We start from the raw sequence: 27,879 nt of genomic DNA, 5'->3' as shown, positions 1-27,879 counted from the left end.
AGTCAAGGGGCTTTATTTGAATTAAGTTGGCTATAAGATTGTCATTGGAAAAAACAGGAAAACAAAACAAAACAAACAAACAACAACAACAACAACAAAAAACCCCAGCCATCTCATGTACCAATCTCCTTCCAGCCCCTTCTAAGGTCGAACCCGGTTTCACCCATGGTTCCAATTAGCGCCTCTCCGGCGATATGCATATTATTAACCTGGATAGAGAAGAATACAGCCTTGCTCCCTTGATCTCACACTGTAACACTGACACATACAACAAAAGTTCCCTAGAAAAGCAGAGGGGGCGGGGTGAAGGCCCAGGGCGCTTGCGCTCTAGGTTGAACATTTAGGTAGGTGAAACATTTAGGAAGCTGCCTTCCTTTGAAAAATGATGAGTTTGATTTTTAAAAAAAAGGAATTAACAAGCTGTGTCGTGCGCTGCACATGATCAGCCATGCTTGCTAAGTCTGTCTGTTGGCTGTTGCTATGGCTACGGAAAGCCAGTGGAACCCAATGAGCTGTCTGCAGAGGCGCTGAGAGGACCAGCCATTTTACTTAGGGAAAGCAGTGTGGCATAAAGCCTTTCTGTGGAGGAAGCATTTTTTTGAAAAAAAGAAAAATCTTTGGGGAGAAGAGAGCCCACAGTGGGCACGCTAGTGCACAATTATTGCAGCCACGTGTGCCCGCAAGCTGGCCCTGCGACAAGCTGTTGAGTGCTGTTGCAATTAGCTGATTGGAGAACGGGGACTGCAGGGTGATAATGCTGCGTCTCCGCTCGCGGGCACCAGGAAAGGGTTTTGTCTCGGGAAGGCAAGTCTTCCCTGCACAGTTATCTCAGCAGCTCCCTAGCTGAAGAGAACTGGGGGCTCTAAAGGGAGGGGGTCGCACTGTGCGAGCACAGGTTCTGGGCCAGGCTGTTGCTTATGAGCCGCAGGTCTGGGAAAGCAGGTGTGTGCTCGGACCGGCACTGGGCTGGAACGCAGGCGGCCGCTCTCGGGTTCACCTGCTTCCTGTTAACAGACTGTTGGCTCACAGAGCATCTGCTCCTACACGCTGAAGCTGCGGCTGAGAAAGGGGTTCCGGGCATCCCACTTGACTGACGGAGGTAAGCCTTTCAACCCTCTTTTGAAAGCTCAGCATTAAAAAAAAAATTAAATTGAAGCAAAACTTAACAAGAAAAAAATTTACATTGATCGTTATGATCTGAAATTAAGGAGGAGCACACACACGTTACTTCCACAAATTGGTGCCTCAGATACAGAGTTAACTCGGTGAGTTGAGGTTTCAGAAATTGTATGCTAAAGAAAAAAAAAGCGCCGCTGTTCTGCGTTAGGATTTAAAATAAATATTAACAAACTATCCTGGCTTGTCTTTCTGGACAGACCTGATAGCCAATAACCTTTCTGTCCGACAGAACAATGGATTCTTTTGTGACTTGCCCTTTGACACGTTAAAAGAACTACACAGTAAACCAGCAGAATGCAAGCTGTGGAACATTTATTTTTAATCCTCATAAACGTTTTAAATCTTTATACCTATGCACACCTTTAAAGTCAGGAATTCTGTTCCCTATCTAGGTCACAACAGCCCGTGGATATTGTACTTGCTTATTCTGGACTGAATGGCCCGGTGTGCTGTTTGATTTAGATCCCGGGCAGTTAGAGAGCAAACAGTGTAGGTATTGGGAGTTGCTCACACCTCCTCTCCCAATATCCTGCATGCCAGGCTGCCCCAGAGCACAACACCCCCATTGTACTCCCGAAACTCAGAATCCAGGGAAAGAAAAGAGATGGAGTCTTTGCATTGAACTCCAGTGCTGCTATAGGATGCGGCAGGAAAACTTGTTTTCTTGCCTAATTTCTTTTGTTTTCGCAAGTAGATAGATTTCACAGGACAGTGAAACAAACCATGCCACATACTTCCTACCGAGGCATACACCAATAATGGCAGTGATGTCTGCTGCTGGCCACTGGCTGCAAGTGGTGCAGACTTTGAAATGAATAGGGGAACTGCCCCTCAGTAAGCCTTGCTGTACTTTACAGTCTCTTAGGAACAAGCTGGTCGGTGGATTGAAACTGCTCAGCCAAATCAAACAGCCCGGAGAGGAACGGGTCAAGGAATGAGTAAATTCTGCTTTAGCACCATTTCAGCCTTTTCTGACTCAATCCTGCCGCTGGTGTACCAGGAATGTCTGATTAGTCATAATGCTGTTGAAAATAATAATAAAAAAAATTATTTGGCTGAAAACTTCTGTTAACACCGCTATCAGCTAAAGATGGAGTTTGCCACGAAATTCAAATAAATAGTTACCCAAGGTCTTTTTCCAAGAAGTGGTTTATTTTATCCTGTCTTTTTATGGCTAAATACAGATTGGATAAGGAGTCTCCCAGTAGCATTAATTGTGATGTCTTCACTGATGTATGTGAACAAGGATCACCTGTTTCGTGTGTTAGCCTAGCCTCAGAGGAGCAAGTCATAAAGCCCAAGGTGGGGGATATTTTATAATTTTCCTTTTGTCATTGGTATCTAGGACATAAAGATTTAGAAAGGTGAGCGTGTGCTGGATAAGGAAGCCTATGGTTGAGTGGAAAGGGTCTGTGGGCTAAAACGCTACGATGATGGAACCATACTTAGTTTAGCTCTGAAGGCAAAGTAACCGAATGCCGCCGGCCGTTAAGTTCTGTGAATAACATTTCTCATCCATGTTTTAAATCATTCAGGGAGAACAAAATGGACCCTAAAAAGATCTCCTTTCACTTTGCTCCCTTTTTACGATACCACCAAAGGAGTTCTTAGAATCAGCAAACACACCCAAGGCAAGAAAATCATACTCGGCTAATTTCTCTTGGGGTAACCTTTAGAACAGGTTGTGGGAATACCTATAGCATGCCTGAGGGGTGTCCCTTGTTACCTTGGTGGTGTCTTTTTGTGGGACAGGAGCGTGCGAGCTCACAGGAAGATGAACTTGCAGCTCTGTTTTCCCACGTTGCTAACCCTTTAAGGTGGCAGCCACAGAAGACCAGACCGGCACTCCCGAGCCTGACCCTGTTTGGATACCAACAGCTCTAGGAACGGAGCTCAGAGAGTCCTCCTCTCTCAACACTTTGCTTGCTAGTTTTTGCTTATCTTCGTTATCTTTGTTTTAGATAAATTTCTGCCATCCCCAACTCTCCTCTTGGCAAAGTCAAATATTTTACAATTTCCAAAACACACTATGAAACTTTGGCAAATGCTAACACCCTCTATTGTAGATTTCCCTGAAACTCTCTAAGCAGCCACCTTTAGTGGACCCTGGAGAACCCAGTAAGGATGACTCTCTGGACAGATCCTTACCACATTGAGCAACCCTCTTGATTCTGTCTGTCTGCATCAGCGTATTGCTTTTGCCTCTGCTCACAGGTTTCCATGGTCTTACTAATCTCTGATTCTAAAGCATTTAGAACATAGTGTTCAGGCATTCCGTTGAATAAGTCAGGTTTCACTGTTGTTGCAAATATACCCTTGACCTAGTAGCCGTGAATCAGAGAAACTCAAAACATAAAAAAAAAAAAAAAAAAAAAGGCACCAACTTATCAAGTGTGAAAATGTCACTCTGGACCCCAGTTCCATAAGCACATGGGTGTCTTGTATTAACTAGTCATTTTCTGAAAGAAAATCTTTAAGTGTAAATTTTAAATAAAGTGACAAAAATTTCAGAAGAAGATAAAGTGACCATTCTTATTTGGGGTAGCTCTCAGGCTCTCAGTGGACTTTGTGTTGGAAGCTGAGTATAATGTACAAAGTATAAATACTTAGGGAAGAGCTTTTCATGTTGAAGCTGAGAAAGGGAAGAGGTCTTTAGCCTGGGGGAGGCAAGACTAAGGAACTGGAAAACAATGTCTAGTAACAGTTTCTTTCCATTTTCCTAAATGAACGTTGAAGGTTACAGGCTCTGTCATCTGTCAATCACTGATGCCCCTCCTCCTTCTCCCAAATGTGAGTGCCTAGGTAAGATAGGGGTGTCATTGTAGCTGTGAACTTAGTTTTAATGGAGACTGACTTTTTCCCCAGATAAAGGCATAATTCTTTTGTTAAAGAAATATTCTGATTACCCTTTTGTTGTGGGAAAATTGCTAGAATGATGTGATCCACAGGACGATTTCATGGGGGAACTTAATGTATAATTTCCTATCTCTTAAGATACTCATGTTCAAGGCAAAAGTAGTCATTAGTTTGGGAGCTCAGATTAGAGGGTTCAAAATATTCAGCTGTTTTGAATTAGAGAGGAAAATACTAGAAAATATTTAAATTCCGATTTCTAGACATTTTAATATCCATTCCAGACTTGAAGTTTCTAATGATAATGAGTTAAATATAAGTTCCTCATGATTGTGCTGGGTCCTAAAGGTTCATGTTAACTATCCCCCGCTGACGTGAATGAATAGCATGCTGTAATTAATAGAAAAGGCTTGATATTCATCATAAAGACAAATTATTGAGTAGCTCAAGTCAAATATATCAGGTAGATTCCAGGAAACATAATCTCATCACACATCTATATCACCTATATATATTTAAGTAAAATATTATATCTAAGTAATATCTTATACTTAAAAATATTTGATTGTATAGCGATTGGCCCTTGCCTCTTTCAGTGAAGAATTATAATAGATAACTGCATTTGATAATTTTCTGAAAGTTGTACAAAAGGATATAAATCACTCCAATATGCCTATTGTAAACTATCCTTGTCAAGAGTTATACTGAGTGTTTCAAAAGATCTATAAATCATTTCTTAAAATTCTAAGACATGCATTTAGCTATAGAGAAGCATTTCTGTAACTGTTGATCTCTGAAAGAAACCAAATAACTCTGGTCCAGTGTAAGTTCAACCAAGGCTATATTAGTTGCCTGGAGGAGGGAGTACCGGCTTAGTCAGGGCTGGAGAAGGCTTACAGTGTGACAGACTTACATAGAATATCACACTTTCCAGTCTCCTAAACGGAAATGCATAGTTCATTACAGAACAATTTTGGCCAAAAGACACCAGTTTTCTTGTCCCTATCTGAATCAGGTATATGCAGGTCTACCATTGCTCCCATTTGCTCTTACAAAGGTTTCCTTTGAGCAAAATCCAAAGAGCTGTCATTCTTCCTTGATCTAACCAAGAGACATCTCCAAAATTGCATTTCACTCCCTCAAATATGCGGTAGTAATATTTCTTACGTTCCTTTCATGCATATATTGGAAAAATAGGAAAATCGAATAAAGAAGAGGCTTAATCAGAATCTTCAGAGACTTTAAAAATACGTGTTTATCTGTTTTCTTGTTTTGGGGTGTTTTTTTATCCAACACAGACATTCGCTTTCTCTTCTTTTCCTTTGAGAAGTGTTTACAAAGGAAGGCAAATACTAAAAAGGATTTTCCTATAATGAACCATAACCTCTGTCTTCAGAAGGATATAATTTTATGTACTATTAAGAAAGCAGCACTTTGCTGGCTTAGTTTGAACTAACATTTGTACAGATTATCAAAGTGAGTCCAGGCCAACCAATGTGGATTATCTTTTCATATTCCTTTCCCACTCAGTTTTTTTCTAGGATGGCCAGAGTAGAGAACAGAGGCCACATAAATGTTCCCGATTCTGTATCCACTCCATGTTCTGCTCGATGTGGCATCCGTGAGAGCAATGTTTCTAAACCTGTGGATCACAGTCCCATTTGGGGTCAAATGATCTTGTCACAGGGGTAGCCTACAACATTTACATTATGATTCATAACAGTAGCAAAATTCTAGTTACTAAGTAGCAATGAAAATAATTTTATGGCCGGAGTTTACCCCAACATAAGGAACTGTATTAAAGAGTGATAGCATTAGGAAGGTTGAGAACCACTGACTTAGAGACTAAGGTGTTTGTAAGGATTAGCTATGGGGACCAATGAACTACAACAAAAAGGGACTTATGACCAAGAGTGCCAATTTAGAATACTCCCAACAGGAATTACAAATGCCAGTAAGACTGGAGTGAAGTTTTTTAAGTGCACAGAAAAATAAAACAACAACAGTAACAACAACAAAGCTTATATACATTCTGGGTACACTGGAGAAAATACTCTTGTTTAAATGTTCCTTCTTTCATCCTCTACAAAGTCTATGTGCCTACCAGGCTAAGATAGCTAGCTTCTCAGAAGCATTTAGGTCTCCCAGGAAGTGGCTGTCAAAGAGGTGACATCCCTGTAGATAGAAATGTACCTGTGCTTATGACTGTGGGGGTTCCTCTCCACCGATTATCTAAGCTTCCATCACCTCCGGCCTCATTGGGACATTGAGTATCTTATACCCTTTACCCATACTTAATACAGCTGAGGAAAATAACCCAACAATAACAACAAGAATGCTTCGGAAGGATGCCGAAGGGGGCTGACTCCTTGTGGTTTCCCAATGTGCCATCGCACCTTCTTCTGTTATTTTCTGTGCTGAAGTTAATCAAGGAAAGAGGATTAGGTCACGATGACTCCGCCATTCTTGTGTTCACTGTGTAGTCTTGTGAAGGTTTAGTGTGCTCTGAAATAAACGCTCATAATCTGTTAGCTCTGTCTTTGTATGGAATATTCCAGTCCACACTGTGAGAGTGAACACCCTTTGAAAGAACTTGTCTCTTAATAGCCAGATCTATAGTCTTTTCCTTTGTTATTGTTCTTAAAGATTTCCTTAGTTTTATTTTACGTGTATGGATGTTTTTCCTGCACCTCATCTATATGGGACATTGTATGGTGCCTGTGGAGTCCAGAGAGGGTCTCAGATCCCCTTGGAACCTGGGAGTTCCCCAAGGTTCTGGACGATCACATGGGTGCAGGGCCTTAATCAACACTGGTTCTCCACTAGAGCATCAATTGCTCTTAACCACTGAGCCGTTACTCTGACTCCCTTGACTTCTTTGAAAGAGGGCAGGCTGGCTTCAAACCCCCAATCCTCCAGCCTCTGCTTCCTGAGTACTGAGAATGCTGACAGTTGCTACCACATCCAGATAGATCAGGAGATCTACATAACATAGCGGTCAAGATGAAAACGTTGGAACAGATCAGTTGTTGCTACAGTGTGGATAGTCTCGTGTTTTATGTGCCTGTCTGCTAGGTTCGACAATTTTAGGTAAAGGGAGGCCATGTGAGTACCTAATGTTTTTGTTGTTGTTGTTGTTGTTGGTGGTGGTGGTGGTTTGTTTTGGCTGTTGTTGTTATTTTTGTTTTTTTGTTTTTGTTATTTTAAGGGACAGTGCTTGGGCAGAACAAAAGTGACAAGCAAAACTCTAGTCATTCTACTCTAGCTTTAGCATGGCAGCTGGGACATTGAAGGCATTCAGGAAACACGTCGGCCCATTAAATCTTCAGTCAGCATTCACCAAATGAATACATGGTCCATAGTAATCAGTTCTGCCCTCCACATTGTCCTAATGCTGACACATGATTCTAAAAGGCCGTGACTACCCAGAGATAAAAAAGGAGATAAGGCAACGGTTCTTAAGTTTTATTTTATTTTTTTTGAAATTACAAAACAGATGAGAAGAAAAAAAATGAAAATTTTAGGAAGTGCTATTATTATTTTTTAAAGCAAAATATAGTCTTCCTGAAGAAAAGCGCTCACTGAGCTTCAACAATTTCATAGCACAGGAATATTGCCAGGACCTGGGTAAAGCGTAAATGTATCTCGGAGTATCATGAATAATTCAGACAAGGAAATGCGATTTCTGTTCCTTCTAAAGTGTCTGGCTATATTCACACCCATTGAGAAAACAAGATCAACACGAACAAGTTCACATTTGCCTTCTATTTAAAATAGCAAAAGGAAGATAATTTAAACACCACAAATTCTAAGATATTTCTCCTTATGCTTCGGAGTGTAATCAGAGAGCTTAAGCTAGAAAACGGTGTCAATTTAGGGAGATCTTTTTAAGTTGAAAAGCTGTAAAAGCTGGAAGACCTTGTATAAGTAATCAAAATAACAGCTTCCAAGTAGATTCGAGAAAATGAAAGCTTAAATACTTAGCATTTGGTAAGCTACATTTTTTTCAGACTTATTTTATTCTGTAATTGTATGTATGCCTGTGGGTGGGTGAGTGCTGCTGGGTCAGTGCCTGCAGGGACCTGGAGCATCTGATTCGTCCGTAGCTGCAGTTCTGGGTGGTTGTCAGCTGCAGGGGGTTGGTGCAGGGTTTCAAACCTGGGTCATCTGCAAGAGCAGAAAATGCTGTTAACACAGAGACCTGGCTCCAGGCACGCTGCGGAAAGTATCAGTCCAAAAATGATCCAACCCGATCAATCCAAGGATGCTGTAAAGCCAGCACTTGCCCTGTGATAGCTACTATGCCAAGAGCTTTAGGTGTGTTAGCTCTTACAGAGGGGCTGAAAATTGTGAGCACACCGAGGATAGGTACTTTTCAGGCCGTGAGACTCAGCGGTGCTCAACAAGACTTTCATGACCTTTCTCCTGAAGAAAGACTTAACAAAGTCACCTACCTGCCTTACTCTTCACACATTGCATTCTGCTGCCATTTAAACGAAGCTTTTCTATGTATGTCTAATCATCCCCTGTGAGCCTAAATCCCATAAGAAAACGGCAGTGTTTTGGCTGTTTACTACGTCATGGCCTCGGCCAGAAGGAAATGATGGCTGGATATGGACTGAATAGGTTGTAGACATATAGATTTCTATGTCTGTCAATATGATCTGTGTGAAAGAATGGAGGTTAAATTAAAGTAGTGAGAACTGATTCCTTTCAACTTTCATCACAAGAACATTCATATGGTCCATATATCTTCAGATGTTCTTTTTGTTAAAACCTTTTTATTTTTTTCGTGCAGTTGGTGCCCTTTTTAGGTAAAACACTAAGCTAATGTCTAAGGAATCCTTTGAAGTCTTCGAGGTATCTTGAACAAAGGAAGTCCTGACACAATAGAAAATAACTTGGCTCATTTCGCACACTATCGACTTCCCCCACAATTTAATCCCGAGAACAACCAGCCTTGTGGTAGTGACCTCTGAGAATTAAAAAATAAATAAAAACAGCAAAGACTATAGTCATCTGATTTACCAAGAAACAATAGTCACTCCTTTTAACTACACCTGTTTAGGGAAAAGGATTTTCTTAGGTCTGTACCTTAGACACTGAGGGTACATCCTGAAGTCACATAGAATCATGTCTTTTCAGATAAGATGTGGTCTGAAATCTGATTATGTTCTTGACTTCCTTTCTACCAGAGCTTTAATTCTATAAAACTAACCCAACCGATTACAGTTTCCTTTCAATTATACAAAAATTCCCTTCCTCTGTATATAAAGTATTTGGGCTACATGTTAAATTAATTTTTAGATTTATTAGCGGGACAGAAGATACCATCTTATTTAATAAAAGCAAATGATAATCTTACTCATGAATAACCTGGTGTAGTTTGAAAAGTCATCGTCCTTTTGACCCAGCGACCCACTAGTGCTTCCCAGAAATTGTGATCTGACAAAGTCATTTGACTTAAGCTGTAGATTATCATGGGATCTTGTATCACTTCATAATCATTTGAAACCCTAATTTTTTTCTTCCTTTGAAAGAAATCAGAAAAACATGTCCTCAGAACTCCGTTTCCTCCCTTTGGAACTTTGATATTTATTTTCATAGCTGTCAGGAATGCAAAGATTAGGATCATCAACTTGATTCCTCGAGGATGTTCTGTCTGTGAACTGCCCAGTTCCCACACTCCTCAGTGTTTTCGTGCACTCTGCTTCTATTCCCCTCTGTAAGCTGAGGTCCTGAAAGTCCACAGTACAGAGAAGGCCTGTGGGGAAGAGAGCATCCAGAGGGACTTCAGCACATGGAGTGGGTGCATCCTTTGGGTCACCTAACCAAAGGCGCTTTCAAGGTCAGTCAGAAAGAACTAAGAAGAGTGTTGATTTGAAACTCAAGTGTTTCCACTTCTAACTAAAAGCAAATCATTTCCAAGAAATCAACAACCATCCTAGCTGATGCATCCCAGAGCAAAGGAGAATATTTTATCTGGTCAACAAACAGCATAGCTTCTTGGGTGACTGGCATTTGGAAACACAAAGAATTCATTGATCAGTACATTCTCTTGGGAAATAAATCAGGATTCTACCTGGCAAATATAATGCCAGGTGGCAAAATGATTTTAAGACCATTATCAACATCGTCACTCAACAAACATACCTGGACCATGAGTTCATACTTCTAAGTAACCAGGATATTAAGGAATTGTTCTTTCTGGCAGATGGGCATGACCATATAAGAACAGGTTCTTTCATTCTCACTTCCCAGACTTGTAAAGCTAGTGTCTCAGTTGCTGAGTTAATACAAGTGAGCCAGTCATGACCTTTCTAGTTCTATCTAGTACTGAAAAGTTCTCAATAAAAGGAAGTAACTGGGGCTGGAGAGATGGCTCAGCGGTTAAGAGCACTGACTGCTCTTCCAGAGGTCCTGAGTTCAATTCCCAGCAACCACATGGTGGCTCATAAACCATCTGTAATGGGATCCAATGCCCTCTTCTGGTGTGTCTGAAGACAGTGACAGTGTACTCATGCATAAAATAAATAAATAAATCTTAAAAAAAAAAAAAAGGAAGTAACTAAGGTGGGACCTCGGGGGCAGGGAACATGCACTAAGGGGATGGCTTCAAGCTCCCTGGGTTCAATTTTTAGTCCTCCAAAGAGATTAGCAATAAAAGTAGAGAATGAGAGAGATCATAAATTCTAGGTGCAAATTAAAGGAGACATCAGACGGAAATGCAAATATTGAGAGTCTAATTACACCTTTGTTGTTGTTTGATTGAAACAGACTCTCTCTTATGTGGCTCCAGCTGTCCTGAGCTCACGACATAGATCAGGTTGGCCTCAAACTCACAGAGATCCTCCTGCCTCTGCCTCCCAAACTCTTGGATTAAAAGCATGTGCCACCATGCCCTGCTGAAACTGTGTTTTAATGTTAATATTGTCTACATGGTTAATTTGTTTGCTTGTTCCTTGTACTCCCATGAGGGAGCTACCATGTGTTTGTGGCAGAAGAAATGATAAAACATTGAGCTAGGAATCCATTAGAGTTCAGTTCAATTCAACAGGAATGCTGATTATGCAATAGTATAGAAGATGGTAACCTGTCATACAAAGGATACTTAGTAACACATGGAAATTCTGTGTCAGAAGAGATGACAATAAAAGGCTCTGAGAAGAGAGATTTCTTAGAGGATGAGAGAAGGACGCTCAGAGAACTATGACAGGGAACATTGCACAGGACTGGTGCACTCATCATCCATATGAAAATAAGGAGCGGGCTGGAGAGATGGCTCAGTGGTTAAGAGCACCTGACTGCTCTTCCAGAGGTCCTGAGTTCAATTCCCAGCAATCACATGGTGGCTCACAACCATCTGTAAGGAGATCCGATGCCCTCTTCTGGTGTGTCTGAAGACAGCTACAGTGTACTTATATATAATAAATGAATAAAAAAAAAAAAAAAAACAAGGAGGGAGTGGTATATAAACGTCAGCAATGACTCTCTCTCTCTCTCTCTCTCTCTCTCTCTCTCTCTCTCTCTAATGCTTGTTAAAGAAATTCTTGATTCTCGCCTTTCCAAGTAAGTTCCAAACCCTCACTTAATTAAGGTCTGACTTTAATAACATTTAAATACATCATTAACGAGACTGTAAACCAGTGTAACCATGGTGGGAGACAGAGTAAAGGTTCTTCAAAAAATTACAACTGCCCCATCTTGTTTATTGGAAGGGTTGCATTACAGCTTGGGGGCCAGTGGAACAGAAACCATGGGACTTAGCAACTACTTCTAAAGTAAGCAAGACTTTGGTTGTGAAGATCACAAAGATATACACTCTATGTAATTCATAGTACCATTATCTGACACAAGGACAGTTCTATAAATGTTAGCTGCTATAATTATATTAGCTGCTGTTATATATTGTTGACACATTTATAGCTGATTTTAGAAGTTACAGAAAGACTCTGCTTACTACTTGGTCCTTGACAGTCTTGCAAAGTCATGCAGGTGATATGAAGGGCCACCCCTTTGATGAGGTCCACGGATGAACCCCAGAAGACCTATGCAATGCTCCTCTTAAGAATGCATCACTGGGACAGTTGAAAGAAAAGATCCGTGGGTGATCAAGTAACAAGAGAGATAGTGAAACTCTCAACAAAAGTGGAAAGAGATGAATGGGTGAGGATTCAAGCATTCAGGACTTGGGATGCTTCCTGAAAATGTCTTCATACAGGCACCTAGCAAACAGCCAGGAATACTTTAGCTATCAAGGAGAAGTGAAGCAAATGTTGGGGCCCATGAGGGCTCTGATGTTGCCCACGTGAACAGACTGTTGACCACATATAGCTTGACCCTACTGCCTCTGTGGGAGACGTTGTCCCCCACGGATGCTTGCTTGACCAATAAAAGACTGTAGACAAGCTGTTTTAGTTCCTCTCTAACAAAACAATTCCTATTTTTTGCACTACTTTATCTTTTAAATTTTTTTATTTAATTAAAATAAAATTATATAATGTCCTCTGCTCCCTGTCCTCTATCTGACCCTTCTGGTATCCACTCTCCATGCCTTCTCAAATTCATGGCTTCTTTTTCTTTAATCATTATGGTTACATACATATGCAAATAATTATGTAAATGCAGCCTGCCATTGAATATAATTGTTCAGTTTAATTAAGTTACATGTTCTAGTTGATACCACTTTTCCCATTTCCCCCTCTATGATTTTAAATAAGCGATAATACTCTTTCCTTGCTTTAAAAGCATAGAATCTGACTGATAAATGCAATTTCTGTGAAGAAATAATGAACATTAACATGAATCAGCAAAATTAGCCAATTTTCACTTATTTTGCTGTTTAATGTTGGGCAAAAGTTGTTTTTTTTTCCACTGAAGTTAACATTGTAAGATATGCTTCTGGCAAAACAAAACAAAACAAAGATTAAAATTAAAAAAAAGAAGAAACTAAAAGATTTAAATGATGAACAATTTCAAGAAGTTTGGTGCAGATCAAATGGAATGCATACTCTGATTATGTACGGCTGAGGCTGGTGTATAAAAATGCTAATGGGATGTTAGCTGTAGCAAGACATGGTGGTGCGGACTGGGAGGAGTCAGGGCAGGACAGTCACAAGGGTAAGCCCAGCCTGGTCTACACATTCTCTCTCTCTCTCTCTCTCTCTCTCTCTCTCTCTCACACACACACACACACACACACACACAAAGGTGGGGTAGAGAACCAAGTCCTGTATGTGATTCTTTGATCTCCACATGCAGTGGAACAGCACACATGCATCCTTACATATATATGTACATGGCCACACGTTCACTCACAAAAACATGCATGTACGATAAATGAGAGTAATTTAAAAACTAAAAATCAATAAAAAAGAAAACAAATTAGGAGGGGGAAAGAGAAGGAGGGAATGGGGAATGGAAGGAGGAAGGAAGAGAAGGAGAGAAGAAGGGGGAGAGAGGGAAGGAGGGAGAGGGGAGGGAGAGGGAAAAAGCACTACGTCATCCTTAGAAGAGCGAGTTCATTGGAAGACAGATACTGACTCTCCTGGCTGTGTGAGTTCACTGGTAACAAGCTAGAGTCCTGATCTTGGGAACTGTTCACAGTCAATATGGACAGTCACACAGCATCAGAGAGAAGTGACCAACCATTCTGACAGCACACACAGAACAGAATATGGCTGGTCTTACCTGAACCAATTTAGACAAGAACAAGGCAAAAACAGGGTTTGCGGGCAGTGACCCTGTATGCTGGTGAGCAGGGCATGGAAAGAACATCTCTTATCTTCTGGATTGTTCTCCTCACTAAGGCCCACTATTCTATAAAACACACAAAAGGAAGGGAGAGAGAAAGAAAAAAGGAAGGTAGGAAGGAAGGAAGGAGAGAGAGAGAGAAACAAGGAAGATATGAATAGATAGATAGATAGATAGATAGATAGATAGATAGATAGATAGATAGATAGATAGATAGATAGATCACATTCAATCACTGCTCTTGAAGACCTGACATCAACTATGTTAACAGAAGTTAGACTTTAAGCCTATAGAGCTACTCGTTTGCAAATGCCTGTGTTCATTTTCTAGCCGACTTTCCTGACTCTGTTTTCCTTAACTCTGTTTTTCCTGAGCTGATCTACCTTACCCCGATTCATCTTCAGGGTAAATTGGGGTGGTAAAATGACATCAACTCTTCCTATAGTTTATCATAATGGCTGCCACCCATTGGCTGCTGCGTCAGGGAGCGTGGCAAATTCTTTAAACACTTCTCAGTGACTAGTCACAAAACCACTCCAAGGAAGGTATTGTTCTCGTCTTACAGAAGAGGGCATGGCCTCAGAGATGTTTGACGACTTGTACAGGGTCACACATATGGGGAGGGTGGGACTCAAACTTGGATCCTTGATGTTCCAACCCCTGAGCTCTGAGTGGTTTTCAAAGCTGTCTATTAGTGGGAACTACAGGCCGGTCAAAAGAAAAGGTTACAATTTACACTTTCTCATTCTCCCTATGATTTTATACATGGGCTCTACAGAAATATTTGTTTAGAAGCAAATATTTTTCCTCTTCAAAGATCCCAAATGGCACAACAATAAAAAGAGGCAGGCAACCAGAATCTAGGATGTCAATAATCATTTTTTATATACTGAAGTTATAGATGGTTTTTACTTTCCTTTATATTATTGCTTGTCTTTGTTTGGGGGTAGGGGGAGGGAGTCTCATGTATCCCAGGCTGGCCACTAACATCCTGTGTAGCCAAGGATAACCTTGAGTTTCCAGTTCTTCGTTCCTCATTTTCCCCAAGTGCTGGGATTGAGGGTCTGTTCTACCACTCCCAGTTTTGTGGGTTGCTGGAGATCAAACCCAGGGCTTGCTGCATGCTAGGCAAACAGCCTACCTACTGAGTCACATCCCTAGCCCACTTGTCCATACTTTTAAAAATCTAGTTCAAGTTCTAAAATTTTCAAAGTAAGGAGATGCATCTAGAATACCCAAAGGAAATATGTGACTCCAGCTGACATTTAGATAGCTAATTATGATGTTCCTAGACAAAGCCATAGGAAAGTTAAACTAGCTGCAATTGAATGCTTTATCAGTTCCATTTACTTTTAAAATTGGCATCCTTGGTATTTTAAGAGATTACGTGTACCACTGGGAAGTTGGTAGCTGCTAGCTTGACACTCTGTGTGCGATGTCAGCAGTCCCCTGTGTTTGCTGGCCATAAAGATTTACCCTGGATTAACAATGATTAGTTCTACTTTGGAGCTGAGTCAGTTCAAATGGAGTTCAGAAATAATCAAGAGCTTGTACCAATGCACACATCAAGTAGTTTTTCTCGAGCATGTAGGACCAATCTAAGGCAGAAAAATGGGGCACTGGAAAGAATGTGTCTTGGGAGAAAACCCTTCTTGCTGTCTTCACGTTTTGAGGGCGGTATCTAGTACTATAAATGGTAAGGTTGAACACTAGCTTTTGTGAGTTTCATTTCTCAGGTAAGTACTAATATGCTGGGAAAGAAAACTCATCCCGCCCCTTTACTGGATGAAAAATGAACTGGGAATGTAGCTCAGTAGAAATGCCTGCCTAGCATGCATGAGCCTTTGACTGTAATCCCCATTACAAAAATAATACTAAAATTAAGTTAAATTAAGCCCAGTAATTGAATGGGTTTTCACAAGGTTTTGGTGCACGGTTCACATTATAAGGCACGGCCGTGGCTAGCTGTATTCCTCCTTCCTCCCTCATGCATTGTCATCATTACTAGTTAAGTTCCATCATGAACTAAGATATACTACGTGAGCAGGGGAAGGTCCCCAGCCCCGTGGAGCTTGTGTTCTGCTAAGGTCTATTTTCGCTTTGTATCTGCAGTTCAGTTGCCTGATTCATGAATGGATGAGTCTGCATAGACAAAACAGTTTTGCTAAGTGGTTACTGTGTTAGCAAATATGGTTGCAATATTTCCTTCTCGTGTAGGTGATGGATTTATACATGCCTTTGGAAGGCAACTCTTTCGAAGTTGGGTAGAAATATGCAGTTTAAAAGTTGCGTCAAAAGCAGCATGCGCTCAGAATTAGCAAATAAGACACTGCAGTTGTTTACAAAGATGGTTATTTTAATAAGCACCAACATTTTGTACCCTTGAAAGTACAGTGGTTTTCTTGTATTGCTTCTGTCTGTATCCCATTCATGGCCTTCAATTGATTACTCAAAAGTTTCAGAAGTCAGACACTGGAATATTCATACTGAGCACCAGAGCCGTCTTGTCAGTCCATTTTTGAGATGAAAGCATTTTCACTGGTACAGAGTCAGTGCCTGGTAACAAATGTTGCTCATTTCAGGTGAACGTGAACACTCATTTAACTGGGTCCTAAGGGATAAACATATTTCAGAGTCTTTGAGAACCAAGACTTACTTTCTGTCAGCCCAAGGGATTGGTGTAGGAACAGGGATATTAACATTCCTAACATTCAGATGCTAAAATTCCTTTTCTATGAAAAAGAGCCGGTATTTAAGTGTAACTGGCTGCATCAATCACAAATAAAATGAGGGTCTGTATTGTCTCTTATGCGAAAGCCATCACATTTTTAGAGGCATCCATTTCTTTGTGTACCTTGCAATGCTCTCTGAATCCTTTAGTCCTTATCCATTTGAGGCAAGTCATTAGCATACATCCAATCAATGAAATGGCACAGAGACTTGGAAAGCCACAATGAGTAACATGTAAGTAAGAGAATTCAGAATGTTTCAGTTGGTCTTTATGAGTACAGACAGTTCTCAGTTCCCTCCTTAAGAGACTTCTGGTCTACCTCCTTCATTGTTCATCTGTTTTACAGTTTTATCTCAGTGCTGGTTTCTCTCAGGACAAGTTAATATAACCACTGGAGCAGTGGGTGGAGATAAGTGTAATCAGGAGTAAAGCTTCTTATCTCCTTGGATGCTATAAAATTAGGCAGGCTTCCTTGGCCTGGGAATTAGCAAGTGCCATTCCTAACCCTCCCCAGTACGACAAATTCACTGTTTTTCAGCAAAACACAAACAGCAAACGAAGCTAGTGTCCTGGAAGTGCTCACTCTGACATCAAAGTGGTTCAGGTTTGATCTAGTTACTGTGCAGGAAGAAACTTCAGAGTCAAATGAAATTTCTAAATATACTGAGAAACAGTGAGAAATGGTCCAGAAGCAAGATTGATGAAACAAGCCCTCATCTTAACCATTCTTATAAATTCTAAATACTTAAAATAGGAATGCCGTCAAGTGTTACATCAATAATCAGGATGATATATTATTGTTTCTCCTTTGAGTGAGTCTATTGTAACACATGAATGTATTCTGAAGACACAATGTAAGTTAACCCCTTTAAAAGCAAAGCAAGAAGAGGATGATGAATGAAATAATGAGTTTATTTCTTCAGCTACATTTGCATTGTTTCTTATGAAATAGATTTAATTATCTTATTAATTATATGTAATCACTAAATAATATATACCATGGTCTGTGTAGTTATATAATGTGCAAGGTATCATGAATATTATTTTATTATTCAGTTGGCAAACTGAGGATAAATAATGAAAATATGATGCCTTTATTTTTAATAACTCTGTCACAGAAACTGAAAACTCTGAGTACCCCTGTCGTTCATTCATCTGGCTAAAGCAAGTGAGATAAATGAGAATGGGCGCTCTCTACATGGCTGGTAGGAAGCAGAAGGAAATCAATTCATTTCCTCTGAATTAAAGTTTCTATTAGTCATCTCAGGATGGTGTAAAGGTAGTCCTCAAAAATAGACCTTAAGCTGGTTTTGAGGATTAGAAAAAGAGCAGTAATTATTATATTTCCTGAAAGAGGAAGAAAAAAAGAACAAAAACAAAAATCATCGTAACAGAGATGACCTGACCTGGTCTGGCTCAGTAAGTCAACCACCTGAGAGAATAATTGGTGTTTGCACCTCTGGACTCCTGTATTCAGGGACTCCTGTTCTTACATTTGTAGGCCATGGTGTTTGTTACAAACTTGAAATTTCCAGGACCTTTGTAGCTACCCAAAATAGACGGCAGTGCCTCGGTCCATTTTTGGAGATGCAAAGGTGTGTTCAAATGTGTGGAAGCCTTTTAAAGAGGCCAAGCGGGGAGATCCTAATCTAGTAACATGAACATAGAGTTCACGTTACAGGATGGTGACAGAGTGGGTGCTTAGGATGGATAAAATGCTGGGTACCGTTTGTCCTGGCCTTTCGAGTTCCTCCTTCCCTTACCCAACATTGTACATGCAAGTCCAAGGCAGCCTGAATTTTGATCTTTCTATCCGTCTTCACAGCTAGGCTTCATTGCACAGTGTAACTTTTACCAATAAATAACCCACAAATAGATCATTTCAGCTGTGACCTTTTTTTTCAGAAGCATTTGACAAAGTAACCCTCATGTTAACAGAAATTAATTTATCTCTGAGAGTTACCTCACTTCTCCAACCATTTTTTCTAATTATCCTGCATAACATTTTGTCCCATGATAACTGCTTCTGGAGATCACTTTGCCCTACTTGAACGCCTTCGTTAAATGTGCCTCATTTTCAACTTCAGCGCTTCAAATTTTGCCTCTCTCTTCAGAAGACATTCTACTCCTCCTGTCTCAAATGATTGCAGCTCTCACTGTCTCTGCTGCTGGTGTCTCTTTTCTAGTCTCCATAGAAGCCTCTTTTTCTTACTCCATCGAAGCCAGCACCGGATACTTAAATGAGCTGGCTGTTGTGCCCAGCAAGTTCATCAGGGTTTGAACAGCAAGGCTCTATCAAGCCTTTTTCTTAGCAAAAAGAAAGAGCAGCATTTGGCACTGTAACAGCGCTGGTACACCTGGCTTGAATCCACAGGAACCTGTGGGAGCACTAGCCCTTTTGTGGCCTTCCGTCTCCGACGGAATGATGTTCCTCAGTCCCTCACTCAGTAATGGTTTTCCTATACATTCATCCTTCACACTCCAGTTTTCAAAATGTGAAACCTCATGGGCCTCAGATGTTTCTTCCAACTATCATTTAAGAATATATGAAAAACGACAGATACTTAAAGTCAAACCCGGTCCTGAGAGTCTCCAGAATGCGTCAGGTTTGCGATGTGCTGCATTTAGGCATAACATACTAAGCAGATCTATGGATGTGTCTCGCTAGATTCTGCAGAGAAAAAACAAAAACAAAAACAAAACATGAGTTCCTAAGGTGGAGTCGCTGGCAGGGGAGACACAGAATAGGGTAGAAGAGAAGGCAGAAATCAGACGTGAGGTTCATACAAAATGCTTCTGAATTTAATTAAAGCAGACAGCACTCATAACAATCAAGGGCCTAAGGTAATTTCTTTCTACAAAAAAACCTTTTAGAACCATGCAGAGTGTGTGTGTGTGTGTGTGTGTGTGTGTGTGTGCACCATAAGCCCATTTCACGATGCTGTTTATAAAACCTTCAGATAGTGTGACCATCAATGTGACAACCTTTTTCTCTTCCTTATAGACTACGATTCCTCTCTAAGTCCTGTGAGGGTGGAGGGGGAATGATTTTTATTTACCATTTATTTCGATCTCCTCTCTAGTATATCTATTCAAGTAGCCAACATCTGCTTTTACTTAAGTCTTTTGGTCATTATTAATTATTGCTGGCATTTTAATGGTCCTTTCATGTTAACCCTCTATTCCATAATGTATTCACTCATCACCTTTAACCAAACACTGTACAGAGATAACTGCATTCACCTTTTCACTGCTTTTATTTATTATTTGTGGGTGGGGTATGGGTAAACATGCACGTAAACAGGGCTTACAGGACTGGTTCTCTTCTCCCATCATGGAAGTACCAGAGACAGCACTCAGACTGTCAGGATTAGCAGCAAGTGCGGACCTGCCGAGCCATCTCACTGGTCCTCATTCAAGTTTTCAAAATGAAGAAGGTCCTCTCCTCAGAGTTTACAGTCTCTTAGGACAGAGCCAAGCAGCTGCCATGATCGTACATCTCTTTCCATAACACACATTTACCTCTAGTCATTTTTCACGGTCTTGTTTAATTCTTTCAAAGCGTTCTCAAATAGGTAGACAGGATTTTATATTTTATCAACTAACTCTTCCCAAAATAGCATGGATTGCCACTGGGGAAGCAAAGCCTGGAACTCAGCGGTGCCTGATTCTAAAAGGCTACCCTTGTCACTTTCAGAAGGTAATCACCACCTTAGTAGGCAGATCTTGGACTTCGGCTATCATTGGATTATAATTACAGTCCACCAACATAGCTGGTGTGTGTTTGTAACAAGATGCATAGGGCTATAAATCTGCAAAGGGTATGACAGATTCTCCTCTGCTTTCTACAAGCCACTCCCTTTGATAGCAACAGCATTCCCCCACAGCCTTCTTCTTAGCATATGAGGTGACAAAGTCATTGATTTGAAAAAGGCTATCCCATCAAGCCCAGGACAAAACTAGAGAGGAGATGAGAATTCTTTAATCCTGTTGCCCGACAGTTCCAAGAACTCTTATTTAAAACTGAAACAGGAAAATAAACAAAACGAGACCCAGAATGTGAGCTATCTGAAATAAATTATAAGGAAATTAAACTCAATATTCAGGTGTGTCCAATCCATTTCATTTCCCCTCCAGCAAACTAAAAGTGCATAAATTTTTGAAGCTAAATGATTATATTCAGAAAGAAGTTTTCTATGTAGCTTTTGAAAATCGCTGTCTAATGATTACTTTGTGCCAGGAGTGATTTCCCCTGCACAATATTCTTTAATCCTCTATAAAATGCTCTCAGGTCAGGAATGGCAGTCCATTTTCAAAGTGAAGGAATTGGGGCTCAGATGTGCCCAAATCAAGGAGTTTAAACAAGTGTAGAAGAATTTTAACTCTGAACTCTGCTGAAAGGCACAACTTTTAATTGCAGTGCTGTGTATCACCAAAGTGGGTGAAGATAAGCCACAGCAACAACCAGCACTTAGGCAGCACCTACTGTGTGCCAACACTATCTAAACTGTGTATTAACTCATTCTCGTTGTACAGCACTCAGAGGGGTAGAGTGCTGCTGTGGTTCCTATCTGCTGTTAAGACTCTGTCCTGTCCAGTTTTTATGTCATCTTGACACAAGCGAGAGTTACCTCAGAGGAGGAAACCTCAGATAAGAAAATACATCAATAAGTGAGGGCTATAGGCAGTATAGGCATTTTCTTAATTAGTGATTGATGGGAGATGGACCAGTCCATTGTAGGTGGTGCCATCTCTGGGCTGGTGGTCCTGGGTTGTATAGGAAAGCAGGCTGAGCAAGCCATGGGGAGCAAGCCAGTAAGCAGCATCCCTCCGTGACCTCATACATCAGCTCCTGCCTCCAGGTTCCTAAACCCTTTTAGGTTCTTGCCCTGACTTCCCTCAATGGACTGTGATTCAGGATATATAAACCAAATGAACCCTTTCCTCCTCCAGCTACTTTTGGTCATGGTGTTTCATCATAGTTATGGAAACCCTAAGACAACATCCAAAGTACATGTATCAAACGAGCGACAACGGTCAGAAATAGTTGTTACATTTACAGTAGCAGCCAGGTTCCTCAGCTTTTAAAAGCTATAAAACCCAAACCCCATCTGGGACTCTGTGCTATACAATCAGTTGTGTTATCATTTATCCTTATTCCTTCAATTAAGGTCTTTAATCTGAAACCCAAAACCAACAAACCAAACAGAACCCCAAGATTCCTTAGAATAATTCCTGTGTATATCATCACAGTTATTGATAGGAAATAGGGGGCTTCCTAATCCAATACAGCTTTACCTTAGCTATGAGTGGTAGTTCTCAGAAAGGAGTAAGTGGAACTGTTCTTGCTGACCTGGAATACATTTTCAAACTGTCTTTTCTATAGCAAGAAAAAATCCTATCTTTCAGTCTCGATTTTGAAAGCTTGGGTAAACTCAGTAAGTGACCCCGTCCTCAGTTTTCTGAACAGTGATCTTGCCATGTTCACCAAGAACAGGATAAACACTGGGCTCATGTTCTGGGCTTCTTAACAATTAGTCTAGTGCTGTGTTCTTAGCTCTCTTGGCATCAGTAATCACTAAACGTCGGTTTTCAGAAGAGCCAACCTCTTTACCGTGCTTAGAAATAAAAAGAAATGATATCACCTAGTGAGCCTCCTACGGCGTCACATTGTGACTGTATTCCATGGCGTTCTTTAGTCCCGTGGGCCCGAAACCTAATGCAACAGCAGTTGTCAGTGCTAGTGTTGATATCTAGACATTACCCTTCTGGGTCTATTTTTACCTGATATCTTAATGGCAGGCCTAATAGTCCCTGCTATCTTTCAGCCAGCCCGATGTAATAAAGTTGTTCTTAGATGGTCGTGTTGGTTGATTTCCACTTTAAGAAGCAGTCTAACTCTGTGAAGCCATGAAAGCCTTTGGCAGGCTAGATTTTGCTTCAGACAAGGACCCAGGCAAAGGCAGCCTGGTTTCCACTCCTGGCCGTAGCATGAGGGATAGCAGCTCATCTCAGTTCATAGGAGTACAGAGCAAAATGGCCTAGGACCAAAAGCAGCCTGCTGGGGGAGATTTTACATCGCTACTATGTGTATGCTCTCCACGTCGTGTAGCCTATTACAAGGAAGTATGGGAAAGCAAGTTTCTAACAAGGTATACTCTCCAGACTTTGTAAGGAAGAAACAAAACAGGTCCTCAGTGTGAGAAAGCAGTGTGGCCCACAAGCGTGTTCTATAGTGTAATTATTCTAAAGTATGATAAACGTGGAATGTTTGTAACTAAAGCATTGCTGGTTTTTGTAGGAGGTTGACTTTGCTGGCTAATGCTGGCCTTCCCCAACTTCTCTGTGAATGATGTCAAGAACAGGAGAATGCTTGTAGGTGTACTGCCGTAAACAAAGGAGTTTGCAAAAAGCCGTAAGTGACATGGTCTGAGGCATGCAGCACCTGGGCCCTGTCTGATCATCTGAGAATGAAGGGACCAATAGGCAGCATGGGGCCACAGGTAGATCTGTACCTGGGTGGATACGCATGCCGGCAGACTGCAGAAACGGGTAGGAAGGCTTTGGTAAAAGGAAGCCATAACATGGACGATACTCGCATGTCCAACCTGCAGTCCTCTGAGGACAAGCTTTTATTACTACCTAAGAAAATGGATCTAGGCTGGCACTGGGCTTGCTCTTCCTCCAAGTCTTCACATGCACCCCCCAGCCCTGCTAACTTTTGAATGCTGGTCAACTCCTCTTTATACTGCATCTTCATGAGTTACAAGGACACTTTTCTAGCATTGTGTATAGTGTGTAGTGTGTGTGTGTGTGTGTGTGTGTGTGTGTGTGTGTGTGTGTGTGTGTGTGAGAGAGAGAGAGAGAGAGAGAGAGAGAGAGAAAGAGACTGTCTTTGTATTATATGTGTGTGTGGTTTAGTGGGAAAAGTCAGTCTCAGTTTCTCCTATACATTTATTTAATAAGAATTAACACACAAAACTTTTGAGACTTCAAAAGAACTGTGAATGTCTCCCACCAGTAAGCACCCAGCTTGGTTATAGTGGATGCTTCCATTCTAAGTTCTGACACTATGTAGATTCTAGATTCTAGACAATAGAATCACATTCTACAGGCTATGGGCTCCGTTCCCCAGCTTCAGGCGTCAGTCGCAAACCCTGTATTTCTTTACCCAGCTTACGAACTATCAGTTCCAAGTCAGGATCTCCATCTCCCTTGCTTTGTTCAGTTAATTTTCTAGAGTGAATCAAGGCCTTGGGGAAATATATTAGCTGGTTTATTGTGAGTGACATAAAAAGGACTCAGAGGAGGAGACACACCTGTAGGGCTAGGAACGTGTACACTCCCTTCAGGAGCCTCTCTTTCTTCAGCTATCCACAAACTCTCTGAACTCTGTCCTTTTTCCCCCTAGAGGCTTCATTACTTAGACATGCACAACTGATTAAATTATTGGCCGCTGGTGATCGATTAAACCCTTAGCTCCTCTCCTTTCCTTGAAGAGCAGAGAATGAGGTTTACTGTTCCAATCCTCTAACCCTGGCATGGTCTTTACAATGTGAAACCCCCATTCTGAAACTCCCCAGTGATGGACAGACATCAGTCATCTCTGTAGCATGCAAAAAGAGCCTAGGGAACTCAGTAGTAGGCAAACATCAGGGGTAAAAATCCACTTATATTTCATATGCAAAATGAACCTTTGTGATCCTGTACTGATAATTGTTGAAATATGCCATGGATCATTGAGTTAATTTATTCATTTATCTAATGACTCAGAAAATATATTTTCATCCTGCCCTGTGATGATCTCAGTATATTTTACATATTATCAAAGAACATACAAAAATCGATAACAGGTAACACATTTTCAAACATTGTCAGCCTGTGCCAAGCACTGGTGAGTCCAGTGACACAAAAGCTTACATAGCCCCTTTGCAGTACACACAGCAAAGACCACTCCATGGATGACCTCCATGAGCCTGTGATTCCTGCTTTGCAACAATGGCCACCACATTTCTCCTTTCCTCTTTTGGTGGCTTTGATTTGCCCCTTTGCCTGAAGACAAGTTTTCATGTTCTCTGGTTTCTAAAGATTTGACTGCCTATTCATTTGTGTTTCTAACCAATGTATAACTCAAATGAAAAAGGGTTTCAGACTATGAAAAGTAGACTGGTATGACCGTTGTTGGTAGTATTGTTGGTACAGCTTAGTTCATGCCTAAGTCTATGTTCAGAAACTTCCCTTTAAACATAGGTATAACCACCTCATAAAACAAAGAATAATAAATCTTTCTCTCAATCAGAAGAAATATTCCTCATCTGAGGGGTTCATCCACCTTAACAGAATGTCAGATGGTTCTTAGAAAAATCTGAAGGCATGATTTATGTGTGTACAGACAACTGAATTCAAATTTATTTTAAAATAAGTACAAATTATATAGATAATATAATTTATTAAATCGAAGGGAAACACATGACATTTGCCTCTTCCAACAGAGTTTTTGCTGAATGTGTAGGTACAAAGAAACTTCCCAAAAGTCCCTGTGGTTGAAAACACCTGCTTAATTAAAATATCCAGTAAGATTTGTTACTGGTGGGGGTGTTTTACATAAGAAACTGTATTTTACAAGTTCTGGCAGATATATAAGAAAAATGTACTCGTGTTGCTTAATATTTTGAGGAATTTAGTAAATCATTTATTTATCCATCAAGGTGGTGTGGAGGACTTACCAGGGACAGGTCTTATACCTGTGGAGATCACACTGACTAAAGGAAAGGGTGATGCAAATGCAGGAGGGAGCAGCAATGGGGCAATCCCTAAAATAAATGGTTTGACCTAGCAGAGGAGGAGGAATATGGCTCCCTAAGACTTAAAAATGAGCCAAGTGGTGGTGGCAGTGGCACACACATTTAATCCCAGCACTTGGGAGGCAGAGGCAGGTAGATCTCTGAGTTTGAGGCCAGCCTGGTCTACAGAGCAAGTTCTAGGACAGCCAGGACTGCACAAAGAAAACGGGGGGGGGTGGCAAAAAATAAAAGAAAGAGAGGAAGGAAGGAAAGGAAGAATAGGAAAGAAGGAAGGAAGGGAGAGGGAGGGAGGGAGGAAGGAAACTAAGAAGAAGAAGAATAAAATGAAGGAAGGGAGAAAGAAAGAAAGAAAGAAAGAAAGAAAGAAAGGAAGGAAGGAAGGAAGGAAGGAAGGAAGGAAGGAAGGAAGAAAGAAGAAAGAAAGAAAAAGAAAGAACTACAATGAGAAAACTCTGCCTATCTGGGTGGGCCATGAAAGCCTTTCTGAGGAAGGGCATGTGTGAGTTCTGTATATCAATGACTGAACAGAGAATGGAGGTGTTCCAATCCAAGGACATCACGTATGCCAAGGCACTGAGTTCTGTTCCATTACCCTCTGCCTTGTTGCTTTGAGTCAGGGTCTCTCCCTAAACCTTGAGCTCAGTAAGGCCCAGCAACCTCCTGCCTCTGATCCTCTCTCTCCTAGCTCTGGGATGCTGACACTCATGAGACCATTCCCAGCTTGTGAGGTTTGTGCTCCAAGACCCAAATTCAGGTCTCATGGTTACGCAGCGACAGCTCTTCACTCTCTCTCCAGCCCCTCGAGTAGTGGCATTAAACACGGTAAAGTTTTCATTAGAAAACGGAGTTTTAACAAAAATGTAAGAAGTCGTTTTTACAAAACTTGAATCTGATAATATTAGTCTGTTAACCTTTCCATGGAAGATCACTTGGTAAAACCCAGTCTTGGGGCATAACGGTACATATGGGCACAAAATAATCTGAAAACCAGAACTTACCATACCACCCTCAACTAGGCAGTGAAAGTAATTAGAAGTGTGATGAGATAGCTCTCAGGGGGATTTATGTAACCCTGAATAGAGACAGGTTCTGAGGTTGGTAACGACTTACAGTTTAGCTCAGGGTACAAGTATAAGAGGAGGGTTTCGGGACTGGTCAGACCCTGTCTTGGGCCTCAGTTTCCCAAGTCGGGCCATTGATGCTTGATTCAGTGCACAGCAGACCCAAGGATGGCTTGACAGATGCTTGCTGCAGGATAAAATGAAAGGCAGTGTTTTTCTTGTACACTCTTCACTTCGATGAGGATGGCCGGAGCAAGCAACTGCGCCTAACTCCGACTTCTTTTACCGTCTTTTGCATGCCTCTCTTTAACTCAGCTCTATCAGATTTCTGTAGTCTCTGTAGCAGGAGAGTTTGATTGACATTCTTCTCAATACATCCTCGGAGTGCTTTGGAGGGTCTCGCTGCTCCAAACACTAAAGCATTCCCCTAAGAGAATGACTCATTGTTCTCCTGGATTAGACAATGTCACTAAGCTGAGGAAGGCTATGAAAGCCTTCAGGTAGCGGCAGCACAATTCACTTTTCAACGGCGGTGAACTCTTGAAAACAATATTCCTGGGAAAACTCCGTTCACTTCCTTCCTCCCAAGATTCACCCCCAAATAATAGGAAGTGATGAACAATGACTAGGAATTCTGAGTTCTCTTGAGAAAAGAATTTTTACAAGTTTAAACTACACGAATTCAAGAAGTTGCACAGAAAAGTTCTTGGAAATCATCTTGCTATCTAAAAATAATCGCTAAATGTAGCCACACACGTTGGCCTGTCAGCCTCGAGCCATTACATGTTTTTGAAGTTTTTCTAAAATTACCACCCCCACCCCCAACACACACAAAACCAAACCACCTGAAAAGCAAGGCCAGCAGTGAACGGTGGCATTGAGGGCAGGGAGGAGGGGTGTTTCTTGTTTGCCTCTGTCTGTTTTGTTGTGCTAGGGGACAGACCCAAAGCCACCTATGTACTAAGCTAGTGCTATGCAACAGAGCCTGAGTGGAAACTCCTGAAGGCTGCCAATGTGAGCCCAGATGTTCTTTTCCAGTGAGGGTTTATTTTTGTGGAGTTCTGTGGAAGCTGCAGCACTCTGGGGCCACTTGCAACAGTGAGGAGTGTATTTGAAAGGCTGGCGAGGTTACTCATACTCTAAACTGGCATATTCATTCATTAAGGGTGGGACACAGTATAGGGAAGAATAACAGAAAGACTCTCTCTCTCTGCCAAATTGTGTATCTGTCTTACCAGTGGGTCTAATTGGGGTGTTATTTGAGTTAGCAAGCTCCTCCCTTGGGGTGTAAACACCCTCTAGGATGGTTTGGTCTATGTAAACTATCTCAGTGAACACTGTTCTAACACAGCATTGACCTCAGAATCGTCTAGATTCTCGGTAAGTATTTGGAGGGAGACAAGAAAACGCACAAGTAAGCTGCCCTTCATTTGATTCTACTTTGTGTCCACTAATCTCCATCTAAGACTCTCCCTACTCTGAAACCTATTCAGTGCAT

At 41.2% G+C, this 27,879-nt stretch overlaps 1 long non-coding RNA gene across 1 annotated transcript in view; it reads left to right on the top strand.

Moving 5' to 3' along the window:
• The first annotated feature begins 445 nt into the window (after nucleotides 1-445).
• LOC116914287 overlaps nucleotides 446-27,879 on the top strand; it is a 66,222-nt gene continuing 38,788 nt past the window's right edge. Inside the window, exon 1 of the long non-coding RNA XR_004389742.1 lies at nucleotides 446-1,099. This is a non-coding gene — a long non-coding RNA (uncharacterized LOC116914287). The remainder of the gene's footprint in view (nucleotides 1,100-27,879) is intronic.

This window comes from Rattus rattus, chromosome 13, assembly GCF_011064425.1.
Source record: "Rattus rattus isolate New Zealand chromosome 13, Rrattus_CSIRO_v1, whole genome shotgun sequence".
NCBI lineage: Eukaryota > Metazoa > Chordata > Mammalia > Rodentia > Muridae > Rattus > Rattus rattus.
This window is presented reverse-complemented; position numbering and strand designations above follow the sequence as displayed.